Source organism: Oratosquilla oratoria, chromosome 16, assembly GCF_046742065.1.
Source record: "Oratosquilla oratoria isolate Oo_2021 chromosome 16, ASM4674206v1, whole genome shotgun sequence".
NCBI lineage: Eukaryota > Metazoa > Arthropoda > Malacostraca > Stomatopoda > Squillidae > Oratosquilla > Oratosquilla oratoria.
The window spans coordinates 50417308-50430053 of record NC_134792.1 but is presented as its reverse complement, the minus strand read 5'-3'; positions in this window follow the sequence as shown (position 1 = coordinate 50430053).

Genomic DNA, 12746 nt, shown 5'->3' with positions numbered 1-12746 from the left:
TCTATAGCTGTCTTTTTTTATTTTCTTTCCGTGTCCTCTTGTATTTCTGTCATCCCATTTTATTAGATTCTCTCTATCAGTAATTTCTATGCCTTTCATGATTCTGTAAATAGCTATCAAATCTCCTCTCTCTCTTCTTTGCTCTAGTGTCTGTAGTTTAAGTTTTTGTAGTCTCTCTTCATATGATAGTTTTGAGAGTGTTGGTGCCAGTTTTGTAATTGCTCTTTGTATTCTTTCAAGTTTTTTTATACATTTTTTTGTACTTGGTGACCATATCGTTGCTGCATATTCCAATCTTGGTCTTATCAGGGTGATTAGGATTTTCCTCACCATTTCTTCATCCAGGTATGTAAATGCCACTTTGATTGTTCTTATTAAATTATAAGTTTCTCCAAAAATCTTATTTATATGTTTCTCAGGTGACATATTATTCATAACAATGACTCCCAGGTCCTTCTCATTTTCTACTTTTTTTATTCCTTCTTTTCCCAAATTATATGATCCTGTTATTCTGTTTTTGCTTTTTCCAAATTCCATTATACTACACTTTTTTGTATTGAACTCCATCTCCCACTTCCTACTCCATTCTTGTACTTTATTTAGATCTCTCTGTAGTGATTCACAATCTTCTTCAGTTTTCACTCTTTTCAGTAATTTTGCATCATCTGCAAAGAAGCTCATATAGCTTTCAATTCCTTCATCCATATCATTAATATATATAGCAAACATTATTGGGGCCAGAACTGTTCCCTGCGGGACACCGCTTATTACTTCATTCCATTTTGAGTGCTGATCTCTTATCACTACTCTCATTTTTCTTTCTTGCAAAAAGTCTTCCATCCAATTTAGCAATTTACCTTGTATTCCTCCTTCATATTCTAATTTCTTAAGCAACTTCTTATGTGGTACTTTGTCAAAAGCTTTTTTTAGGTCTAGAAATGCACAATCAGCCCATCCATCTCTTTCTTGTATTATATCTATTAGCCTTGAATAGAAACATATTAAATTGGTGACGCATGATCGTCCTTGTCTGAATCCAAATTGCCTTGGATTTAGTACGTTGTTTTTTTCCAAGTATTTTACCCATCTACTTTTGATAATTCTTTCACATATTTTTGCTATTGTACTTGTTAGAGAGACTGGTCTATAGTTGGTAGGTTCTTCTTTATTTCCTCCTTTATATATAGGTACTATATTTGCTTTTTTCCAATCTTCTGGAACTTTTAATTCTTTTAAGGAACTGCTTATTATGCTATGTATTTTGTCTGCCAGTTCATTCCTGCATTCTTTCAGAATCCAGTTTGCTATTTCATCTGGCCCATGCGATTTTCTGACATCAAAATTACCCAAGTGTGTCAATATTTCATTCTTTGTTACTTCTATTTCTTCCATAGGGGGGACTTTTTCCTTCCACTCAATCTCTTCAGGTTGTATATTTTCCCTTGTAAACACTGATTTAAAATGTTTGTTCATAATTTCTGCCATTTCCATTTCCTCAGTGTATTCAACTCCTCCTTGTCTTAATTTCTCTAAGTCTTGTTTGTTTTTCAGTTTATTGTTTACAAATCTGTAGAATAGCTTTGGTTGATCTTTACACTTTTCTATAACATCTTTTTCATATTTTCTTTTTTCCTCTCTGCACTTTTGTACATATTCATTTCTATAACCAGTATATATTTTCCATTTTTCAGGTCTTCTGTCTTTTTTCCATCTGTTCCAGGCTTTGTCTCTTTTGTCCTTTAACTCCCTACAACTTTTGTTGTACCAGCATTTTACATATTCTTTTTCTTGTTTTTGTCTTGGGACATACTTTTCCACTCCTTTTTTGTAAATTTTTGTCAAAATATTCCATTTCTCTTCCACTGTTGTTTCTTCTTTGTATATTTCTTCCCAGTTTTCTTGTTGGAAGAATTCTCTTATTTTATCAAAGTTTGTTTTTTCATACATCATTCTTCCTTTTCTATATTGTTCATTTCTTTTCATATATTTTTCTTCATTAAGTTCCAGTTCAATCAATATGTGGTCACTTTTACCTATTGGTGTTTTATATTCAATCTTGTCCACTATTCTAGGTTCAGATGTAATTATCAAGTCTAGCCTCGATGGTTCTTCTTCATTTCTATACCTAGTGTTCTCTTGTATCCATTGTGTCATTGAATGGTCAGTAATCATCTCAAGTAGAGCATTTCCCCATGAGTCATCACCACTCTTTACTGTCATTTCTTCCCAGCAGATTTCTTTGCAATTAAAGTCGCCCATCATAACTATTCTTCCTCCTTCTTCCATTATTTTAGTTAATGCTATCTTTGTGTCCTCTAACATACTTTTATGTTCACTCTCCTCCCATGAGGCTGTTTTCGGAGGCACATAATTGATCACAAATTTTCTGCTCTTCTTATCCCGGTCTTCCACTTCTATCATAATCATCTCTACTGTATTCTTTCCATATATGACACCTTTCACGTTTATATCCTTCTTAGTCAGGAACATAACTCCACCCCCTTGTTTTTTCTCTCTGTTTCTAATCCAATAATTGTATGTATCCTGTCCTACACTGTTGGGTGGTAGTGGGCCTTTTAATTTTGTTTCTACAATTCCCATTATGTCCGGTTCTTTTTCTTTCAAATAATCATTCAGTTCATTCAATCCTGTTATCAATCCATCTATATTTGTGTAAGACACTCTTAGTTTTCTGCCACTTCCATTGTATTCTCTGTTTCCCTTATGTTTTTCTTTAGTATGTCGTACTGTTTTATTTTCATGTTCACTACTCTCCAATAGAATCTCTCTTTCTCTGACTCCGTTCTTTCCTCGTTTTTTGCCTTAGCTTCAATTCTTTTCTGCTTTTCTGCCTCTCTTTCCTCCTTATTCATTTCTCTTTTTATCCATACCTTTTTATATTGATCATTTGTTGCTAGTTTCCCTGTCTTGGATAGAATTTTCTCTGCTGTTGTTTGTGACCTGAATTTAATCTTAATTGGTCTGGTCTTATCTGTACTATATTTTCCGAGTCTGAATTTTTCCTCAATTTCCTTTATAATTTCTGGTTCATCTTCCTGGACTAATTTTAATAAACTGCTTACTCTTTCATTTTCCTCCTTGATTCTTGCAGTTCTATCTGGGTTATGTTTCTCTTCCATTCCTAATATAATTATACATTTCTTTTTGTCAGCTAATTCTCTTACTATATTCTCCTTCTGTCTCATCACTTTAATAACTGAGTCTTCATTATGTTCTTTCAATTGCTGTTTGACTATGTCAGTGAATGAAACCTTATTCCCTTCTTGAGTTATTCTCCAATTTTTAGCTTCTGTAGCTAGTTTCTCTCTGTTTTCATTACTATTCTTCTTCAATTTCTCATTCTCCTCCTTTACATTTCCTAACTGTCTTTTTAGGTCCTCTATTTCTTCAGTTAAGTTTCTGTTAGCCTTCTCTAGTTGTTCCAACCTTTCAATTCTTTGAAAAATGGAATCTACGTTACCTAACTTACGCTCCAAGTCCTCGATCACCTTATCAACTCTCTCCTCTAGTCTTATCAGTCGGGGGGGGGGGGTTGTGTCCCCCCCACCCTCTTTAAATCCCTGGAACATATTCTCGTCACTTTCTTCTGTATTGCTCCTCTCTATACTTCTAATCTTTACATTTTTATTAGACATTTGATCCTCGCTAAGTCTTTTGTTTACCTTCCGCTTGTCTGGCTGGTCAAAGTCTACTCCCTCCTCATTTCCTTCCATTTCCCTCAGTAATCCCTCCCCTTTTCCTCTTTCCCTACGTTCCCACTACTCCACGAGCAATTTCCCCCCCACCCTGCAAAAACACTAGGCACTTCTCTTTGCGTTGGGATCCACAGACTTCACTTTTCTTCAGAACGTCTTCTAAGCCGTCCATTCGTTGAAGTGTGTGTGTGTGTGTGTGTGTGTGTGTGTGTGCGCGCTCGTGTGTGTTTGTGTGTGTGTGTGTGTTTGTGTGCGTGCGTGTTTGTGTGAGTGTGTGTGCTTATGTTTGTGTATGTGTGCGTGCGTAATTGTGTATGCGTGTGTGAGTGTGTGTGTGTGCTTATGTTTGTGTATGTGTGCGTGCCTATTTGTGTGTGTGTGTGTGTGTGTGTGTGTGTGTGTGTGTGTGTGTGTGTGTGTGTGTGTGTGCGCGCGTGTGTACCTGTAGCAGTTGGTGCATCAGAAACAAACATCTATTTCCTTTCACTGACGAGGTAGGAAAGTTGTCAAATCAATTCCTGCACACAAAAAAAACAAGACGACATTCACAGCCTCGAGTAGACTTATTAAGAGGATTTAAAAATGGGGTCCCAGGAAAAAGTTCTCGGTAATTGTTTAGGGTTTTGTCTTAAAAATTCAAGTGAAAAGTTTTTGAATGATGTGTAATACGCGACCAAATATAATATTCAAATATTTTTCTTGCCCCTAACACCGCACTCCTTAATTTGCTTCATGAGTAGCTCCCTCCCCCCCCAAAAAAAAATAGATATAAATATCAATAGAAATGGACAGACAGACAGGGAGAGAGAGGGAGAGAGGGAGGGAGAGAGAGAGAGAGGGAGGGAGAGATGGAGGGATGGAGAGAGGGAGGGAGAGAGAGAGGAAGAGGGGAGGGAGAGAAAGGGAGTGAGAGCGGGAGGGAGATAAAGGGAGAGGGAGCGAGGGGGAGAGGGAGAGGGGGAGGGAGAGAGAGAGAGAGAGAGAGAGAGAGAGAGAGAGAGAGAGTGAAGAGGGAGAGAGAGAAGAGGGAGAGAGAGAGAGAGAGAGAGGAAGAAAATGAGTGAGAATGAAAGAGGGAGGTGTCGGGGTAACTGAGTATATCTAGTTACTCCTTTGCCTTCTGGCGTCTGAATTCACACACTTATTGTTGCAAACGCAAAATAAATCCATTTTGGCTAAGAGTAGGCCTCAGAGGTTTAGTGTGTAATAAGGCATTAATCTGTCTTCTCGAAATACAAGTCCGGAATTACAAGAACCTCAGCTCGTTTAATATCATATCATATATATCACTTAGTGGAATTACGAAAATGTTATAATTTTTTCTTATCAAAGAATAAATGTTATACATGTGCTTTGAAGTCCATAAACAAGAAAAGCACATGGCGCAATGTAGGCATTCATGAAATATGGAGACGATTTATCAGAGTCCTGCCGGAGAACAGGATGGCCTCAACTCTAATTGCATTGTGGGAAAAGTATTACGCCCAGAAATTGCTGATGTGTGGGAGTGTCTTCTGTGCGCGTTCATGCAAACGTGTGTTTGTCTGAAACTGTGTGCGTGCACATGGATGTTTGTGTGTACATGTGTGTGTGTGTGTGTGTGTGTGTGTGTGTGTGTGTGTGTGTGTGTGTGTACGTGTGTGTGTGTGTACGTGTGTGTGTGTGTGTGTGTGTGTGTGTGTGTGTGTGTGTGTGTGTGTGTGTGTGCACGTGTGTATTTGTGTGGATGTATTTATTCATGCGTCTGTTTGTTTGTGTGTGCATGGGTGCGTGTTTACGTGTGTGCATGGGTGCGTGTTTGTATGTGTGCATAGGTGTGTGTGTGTTTGTGTATGTGTGTGTTTGTGTATGTGCATGTGTGTGTGTGTGTGTGTGTGTGTGTGTGTGTGTGTGTGTGTGTGTGCGCGCATGGGTGTGTATGTGAGTGTGTGCATGGGTGTATGTGTGTGTGTGTGTGTGCATGGGTGTGTGCGTGTGTGCATGAGTGTGTGTGTGTGCATGAGTGTGTGTGTGTGTATGGGTGTGTGTGTACATGTGTGCGTGTGTGTGTGTGTGTGTGTATGCGCACGCACGCGCGTGTGTCCATCTCCCTCGAATACACATCACCTCTACTACTAAACCATCGAACTATAATTGACCTTCTCGTTCAGCTGAAACCCTAATCTCTCGCTCTTCTCATCTTCCTGAGTTTATGTTCAGGGTTGCTGCATTTATCTCTTATCGTTGGATATCATTTTGTCCATTTATAAATTCTTCCTTTTTCTGCTCTCATGGATCGTAAGCACCTCTTATCTCCTTTATCTCTCCCGTGCTTTGCCCGTCCCCCCCCCGGGGGGGGGGATTATGTGCTTCCCTTCCTGTATGGAACACCATGAACACGAGACCAACAAACGATTCAAATTTGTAATTTCATTTGGCATTGAATCAATATACATGAAGTGCAGATAAAGACAAGAACACACAGTTCGAAATAACAATTACAAATGCCGAGGGTAATACAAAAAAAAACCATGTAAGCATATTTCCATTGTGGTCCTAATTCTATTCTTTAAATGTTCATACAACTATAGGATATTCTACTGTCTTCGATTATTATTACTATTTTTATTCATTTACTCTATTTTATTTTTGTAAATGTATTACCCCTATTACTTCAGTAGGCATATATTATTTTCGCAATTGGCCCAAGTATATATAAACTTCTGACGACTTTTCACATGACAGCTTTAATTCCTTTGTTACGAGTACATCTCTAGGTCCCTGTATAACCTATTCTTATCTCTTTCGTCCTTTTAATTCAACATAAGCTCCCCTATGCTGTAGACACTGCATCTATTGGTATCAAAGTCAGCCAAACCAATCTTACTCTATTCTTACAATCGGCTTACTATTTCTTTAAAAATTGTGAAGGAAATTTTGTCTATTCTTTTCATCATCACATAAACACAATCAAATAGATATCTATCAAGCTTCGAAAGAATACTGATAAAAGAGGTAAATATTTGTGGCATCTATGTTATCTCTTAGTATGTGTGAGCAAAATTTGACGCAGCCCGAAGGGATTTCTCCCCGTCCTCTCATTCTATGCGATGGGGGGACGGAGAGGGGGGGTCGCCGATTTAATGAAGCGGCCTTGCTGTGGATGTGCTGTGTCTTGTAACACTGCTTCTGACCCAGGGCAGTGGACAAGGTGCAGGGATGACCCGTCATTCAGGAGGTGCTAAGATAAGAGGGAGGGTGGAGGGGTGTGGAGTGTATTCAGGGATGGAATGGGTGGGAATGATTTTATGCCTTTTTCTTTTTGGCTACCCCCCTTGTAAGGGGGAAAAAGCCTTGGTATATGTATGTATGTATGTTATTTCTTATCAACCTTCTTTTCCGAAGATCCTCCTGCTCTGAGAGTTTCAACATTACCATTTGGGGCTTTTCCAATTTCCATGTGAATCGGATGTGGGCATTTTGCCAAAATCTCCCTTCATTTTTTCAAGTCAAATAATCAGCCGGCCATATTTTTTCTTTTGTAGTTTTGAAAGTTAGATGCATACGATATCTTCAAGTGAAATTCGCAGTATCCGTTCGACATAATTCTATTTGTTTCTAATTAGTCAACAAATTTTCCGGTCATTCTTTTAGAAATGTCATATTTATTTTCATTACAATATTTCTGCAATTCGTTAGATCATTTCTATTTTCTTTCTCTTAAGTGGATACTTAGTTTATCGCTTTCATTTTTGACAGCAAAATATTTTCGTAAAAACAAAAAAAAACAAAAAATCCTAATTGGTTTCATAATTCTACACATTGGTCAGCGTCTAGACCATTCATCTAGCATGCTTTCATTTAATTTCCTCTTATATTTAAGTCAACCCTCCTCTGTTTCAGACGAACTTGAATACATGTTCTAGTTATGGTTTTCATTTATGAGCAAATGCCTCATCAGTTGCATTTCACGTAGGTGGACATATATCGTTTTTAGCAATTGTTTAACTTTAATACTATGCAACTACGTTTCTCTCTGAATCAAAGGGAAGATGTATAAAAAATTACGTTTCACACTCAAAAAACACATGATTACAAATGAACAAATAAATAAATGAATAAATATTATTCATTCCTTATTTTTTTTTCGTACCAGAAACGGGTATATAAATTTGACATGAACTGACCAATTATAATATTCTTATCTAACAAATCAGTAATTAAAGTTTCCATTGCAATAAATCAATACACTATGATAGAAATTTTTATTACTGATCAAAAAAGAACAGAATTTAAAATAAATCTCCAAAACTTGTGATATCTAAATTCATGCTACATCAACAATTAGCATATCAATTAACACGTATCAAACAATTCACGACACCAGTACATTCGATTGGAAAAAAAAAATCCAAACACAACTTTGAAAATGTTGGCTCCCATACTTCAAGTTTTTAAATCTACCATTGTAACTCTAATGATTTTGGTCGTCAACACAACACAAATCAATAGTCAAGTGATAGGCGGTTCTATCGAGTATTCATTTTCGTCAACTCCAATGTTATTTCCCTATTGTCTTTAAAAAAAAATCTGATAACTGTCAGTGCGTGACAGTGGTTATTGCTATGTTCAACGATGTCCCTGGCAATCTCGTCACTGGTATAGTGGTAGGACACTTGCCTGTCAAGAAGGTACATCATTTAAACCCTATTCGATGTTTGACTTTTTCCTTGTTTTTCGCCTGGGATTTTCAGTCCTATTCGTCGCAAGTCAGTCCTCGCATCAGGTACGTTAGTACCAAGAACATTAGGTCCAATGGCAGACAACTTAGCCCAAAGGACTCGGATGTGTGTGCTCAACACGAACAGCTGAGCGCAAATAGTGAACAACCGCGGATGGCCAAACGGGTTTTCAAAGCGGGCCTACCTCACTCACTCGCCCAGAAGCCAACAGATGCCTGCAGGGCCGTTTACGGACCAGTCACCTAGTTTCGTACTATTTGCAGTGTTTTATCGCAATAGCATCGTAAGACCATTTACAAGTGACGTCATCTTATACAGTATATTCAACCTGGTTATCACTGACAAAAAAAAAAACAAAAAAAAAAAAAACAAAAAAAAAACTTTGAAAATGTTGGCTCCTATACTTCGTCAAGTTTTTAAATCTACCATTGGAATGGTGAAGGTAAGCTAACACAGGCTGTCAGGCCTCGTGTGGAAATCCTGTGCCTAACTACACTGCTCCTGACCCGAGTGGTGTGGCAGAAGTCCGGCATGACCACTCAGCAACGATGAACTGAAATGGTGGAATGGGTATTGACCTGTTTTTATTGTGAATGAAGTGTGTGTGTGTGCTCTGACTCGTCCTTGCCCCTTACAAGAGGAAGAATGTCTTTAGCATACAATGAAACTCATTTCGATCCACCATGTTAGCGAATGAAGTGATACTGTATATTATTAAATCTGGCTGTTTTGTAAGTTTATAGAAAAAATAAAAAACATATTTTTAAATCTAAAAGTAGTAGTAGTAGTAGTAGTAGTAGTAGTAGTAGTAGTAACTATAATGTGGGTAGGAGGTAAAGGGAACACGGGCTGAAGGAAATACTTTTATGCCTCAAAGTATTTCCCTCAGCCCGTGTTCCCTTTACCTCCTACCTAAATTCGTCGCAATGTTCTCACAATAATGATAACAATGATGAGGATAATAAAAATAATAAAATAATAATAATAAAATAATAATAAAACAATAATAATGATAAAATGATAAAATAATAATAATAATAAATAATAATAATAATAAAAGCTGCGTAACACACGAGTGAACATATATGTTCTGCGTTCGGGGTTCGCTCTCGATGATGATGATGATGGTCGGTTTTTTCCGCGTTGCGTCAAAGGATTACCAGGTAAGATAACGCAACGACTGGACGGGACGTGTCTAATACGCCTACACATGAACTAGGTACAACCGCTACACAAAGTCTCCTCACTGCTCAGCATGAGGCTGGCCCCTAAACATAAATCATATAACACAGGTTTTTAGAGTAATGTACCACAGGGATCGGTCATGTCTGAGTACACAGAGAGACCACTCAGAGCCACGAAACATGTTTCAAACCATTGGAACTTAAAAGCCAAACAGTATGTGAGCCATAACAAGGTGATTTGGTGGTTTAAAAGGGGGAAACAATTGGGCGTTGGATGGCTGCGGTATGGCTGAAGTGTATGTGTATGTGCATGTGCATGTGTGTGTGTATGTGTGTGTGCACCATGGTCTCGGATCACGCGTTGGACTCGTGATCGACAGCTATTTCCCTCCCGGAAGAGAGCTCAGATCTCGTATGACCGATCTATGGGTAATGCTATGACCTTACACACACACCCAACTCCCCGCCCACGAGAGCCGGAGTAACGACCAGAAGCGCAGCGATACCGAAATAATTTTGGCCCTGGGCAGGATTCGAACCAGGTACTGCCGCACCTCCGTACTGACAGTCCAGTACTCTATCAACCGCGCCACCGAGTCGTGTGTGTGAATGCGTATGTGTGTGTGATTCACCATGGTCTCGGATCACGCGTTGGACTTGCGATTGACAGCCATTAACCTCCCGGAAGAGAGCTCAGAGCTCGTATGACCGATCTATGAGTAATACTGTGACCTTACACGCACACACACACCCAACTCCCTGCCCACGAGAGTTGGAGTAACGACTCTCAGCACAGCTGTACTGAAATTATTTCAACCCTGGGCGTGATTTGAACCCGGACCGCTGTGACAGCAGTTGAGATCGCTACCACTGCGCCAACAAGCCGTGTGTGTGTGTGTGTGTGTGTGTGTGTGTGTGTGTGTGTGTGTGTGTGTGTGTGTGTGTGTGTGCGTGTATGTGTGTGTGTGTATAATCTCGTGATGGTCTCAGTGCAAGGAAGTGCCAAAGAGGAAAATGTGTATATTTAGTAATCTTTTGTGGATGACAGAGAAAAAAATCAACGTTGAAGCTTAAGTACCAGCTTACGACCATACAAACACCATGTATATAGTGTGTTAATCTTCCCGTATGTACACAAGGAGTATCCTATCCTTTGAATAAAGTCAACACAAGTGCCAATCAACACCTTCAGTCGACCATCAAATACCTCTTCTCACAGGTGTTTGGAGAACAAATTTGACTATCCTTGTACAAACAAAATGTTAACAAGCCTCAAACTTATTCTTCCTAATACTATTTACTAAACTTTTCATCTTGGGGAGTGGACCGAATTGTTTTTATTTGTTTATCTATTATTTCATGCATGAAATTTGAACCGATGTTGGAGGTAATATGCATCTAGTAATATTTCTATTCTAACAACCAAAGCTTTATACAATATAAATACCAGATTCCACCAGTTTGCGTCTTTATGGCGATATAATTGTATATCACAACCACTACACTTCGGTGAGCAAGAATTTCATTACACCGCATTAATATTATCACTCCATAATCCTTTAAATTAAAATAATTTTACATCGAAAATGAACGTTTTAATTAATGATTACTCGAACGACTGCAATCAACCAGCCAGACTTGTTCTCTGCACACCAGGCTGTATTCTACACAATACAGAAATTCGTTTTATGATTTATGGACATTCCACACAGAGATTGTGATACAGAAGCTTATTTTTAGGTATGAAATGGTGTGCTCACACTTGAAACCTTTCACTAGGTGTGTCGAGTTTGTGTCGGGCTCGTAGTAAGGTTCACATGATCTAGACCCGAACCGTCCTAATCACAGTGAATGTTCCTTATTCTGACCATCAATCCACATCTAGCAAAGGTATTGACCTCAGTTGAAAGTAAATGTCCCCAGACATGATTTACTCAATTTTTTAATATATAAAATTAATTATATTATTGGTCTGATAACACTTTTCTAAGATTATGTACATCATATATCTCATTCTACTAAATAACCCAAACTGTCTCGGTTCAGTTCTTTGGCATAGTGACGCTATCCATATACCAAAAGGCCTTTACCCCCTTAAAATGGAAGAAGCCAACCAAGGCATTTACTCATCTTTCACCTCTCCCACACCCATTCAACACCATTTTCTTTGATCTTAGCCCCTTTTGGATGATAATTCACCCCCCCCCTCCCACTGTCTTGATCGGAGGTCATGCAGCAAGTCACAGCACCACCATATATACTTTCAAATTTCTCCTTTCTCATATCCTCAACTCCATCATCAACTGCCTCAAACCCTGGGCTGACCCAGCCACGAACGCAGTATCATCAGCAAACAACTGGCTCACCTTCCACTGCCCTCTAGTCTCATTAACCATCTCCAATCCCCTGCATATCACCTCTCGTACCAACCCATCCATGTACATGTTGAACAACTGTGGCGACATTACACAATTCAATTCAACCCTAGCGCAGCCCCACCTTTACCTCAAACCACTCACTTTCACAATTCCCAACCCTAACACAAACTCTACTACTCATGTAAAAGCTTGCTCCCAGTCCCTTATATCTGCAACATCTTCCTCAATGCTTTCATGTCGAACCTGTTGTTATAAGTCTCCCCCCGAATCAAGAATAATAATTGGCAAATACTTTTCGCATATTTGACCTACGCAAAACAAAAAACTATCCTCTACCTTTCTTCAACCTACACACTGTTTCTCTCCAATTACCACCTCTATTCTCATCCTAATCCTCTGAATTAACACCTTTACATATCCCTATCCAACTATAATGAACAGATTGATCCCTTTAAAGCTACTATATTCACATTTGTCCCCTTTTCCCTTGTAAAGCGGAACTATACAAAGATTCCGCCAATCCTTCGGCACACATTAAACAACCTCACTAGGCAATACACTATGTCAGATCCTTCCTTTGTCAGACATTCCACATGACACATATCCAACCCTGGCGCCTTACCAGCTTTTGTCATTACAATGACACTCTCTTTTTGTTTGTCTTCTGCCCGAAACAAAACTAATTTATGCATCTTAAGTAATTTCACCTTAGAAAATGTTTTACAATTAAATTTTTTGACTGGAAAA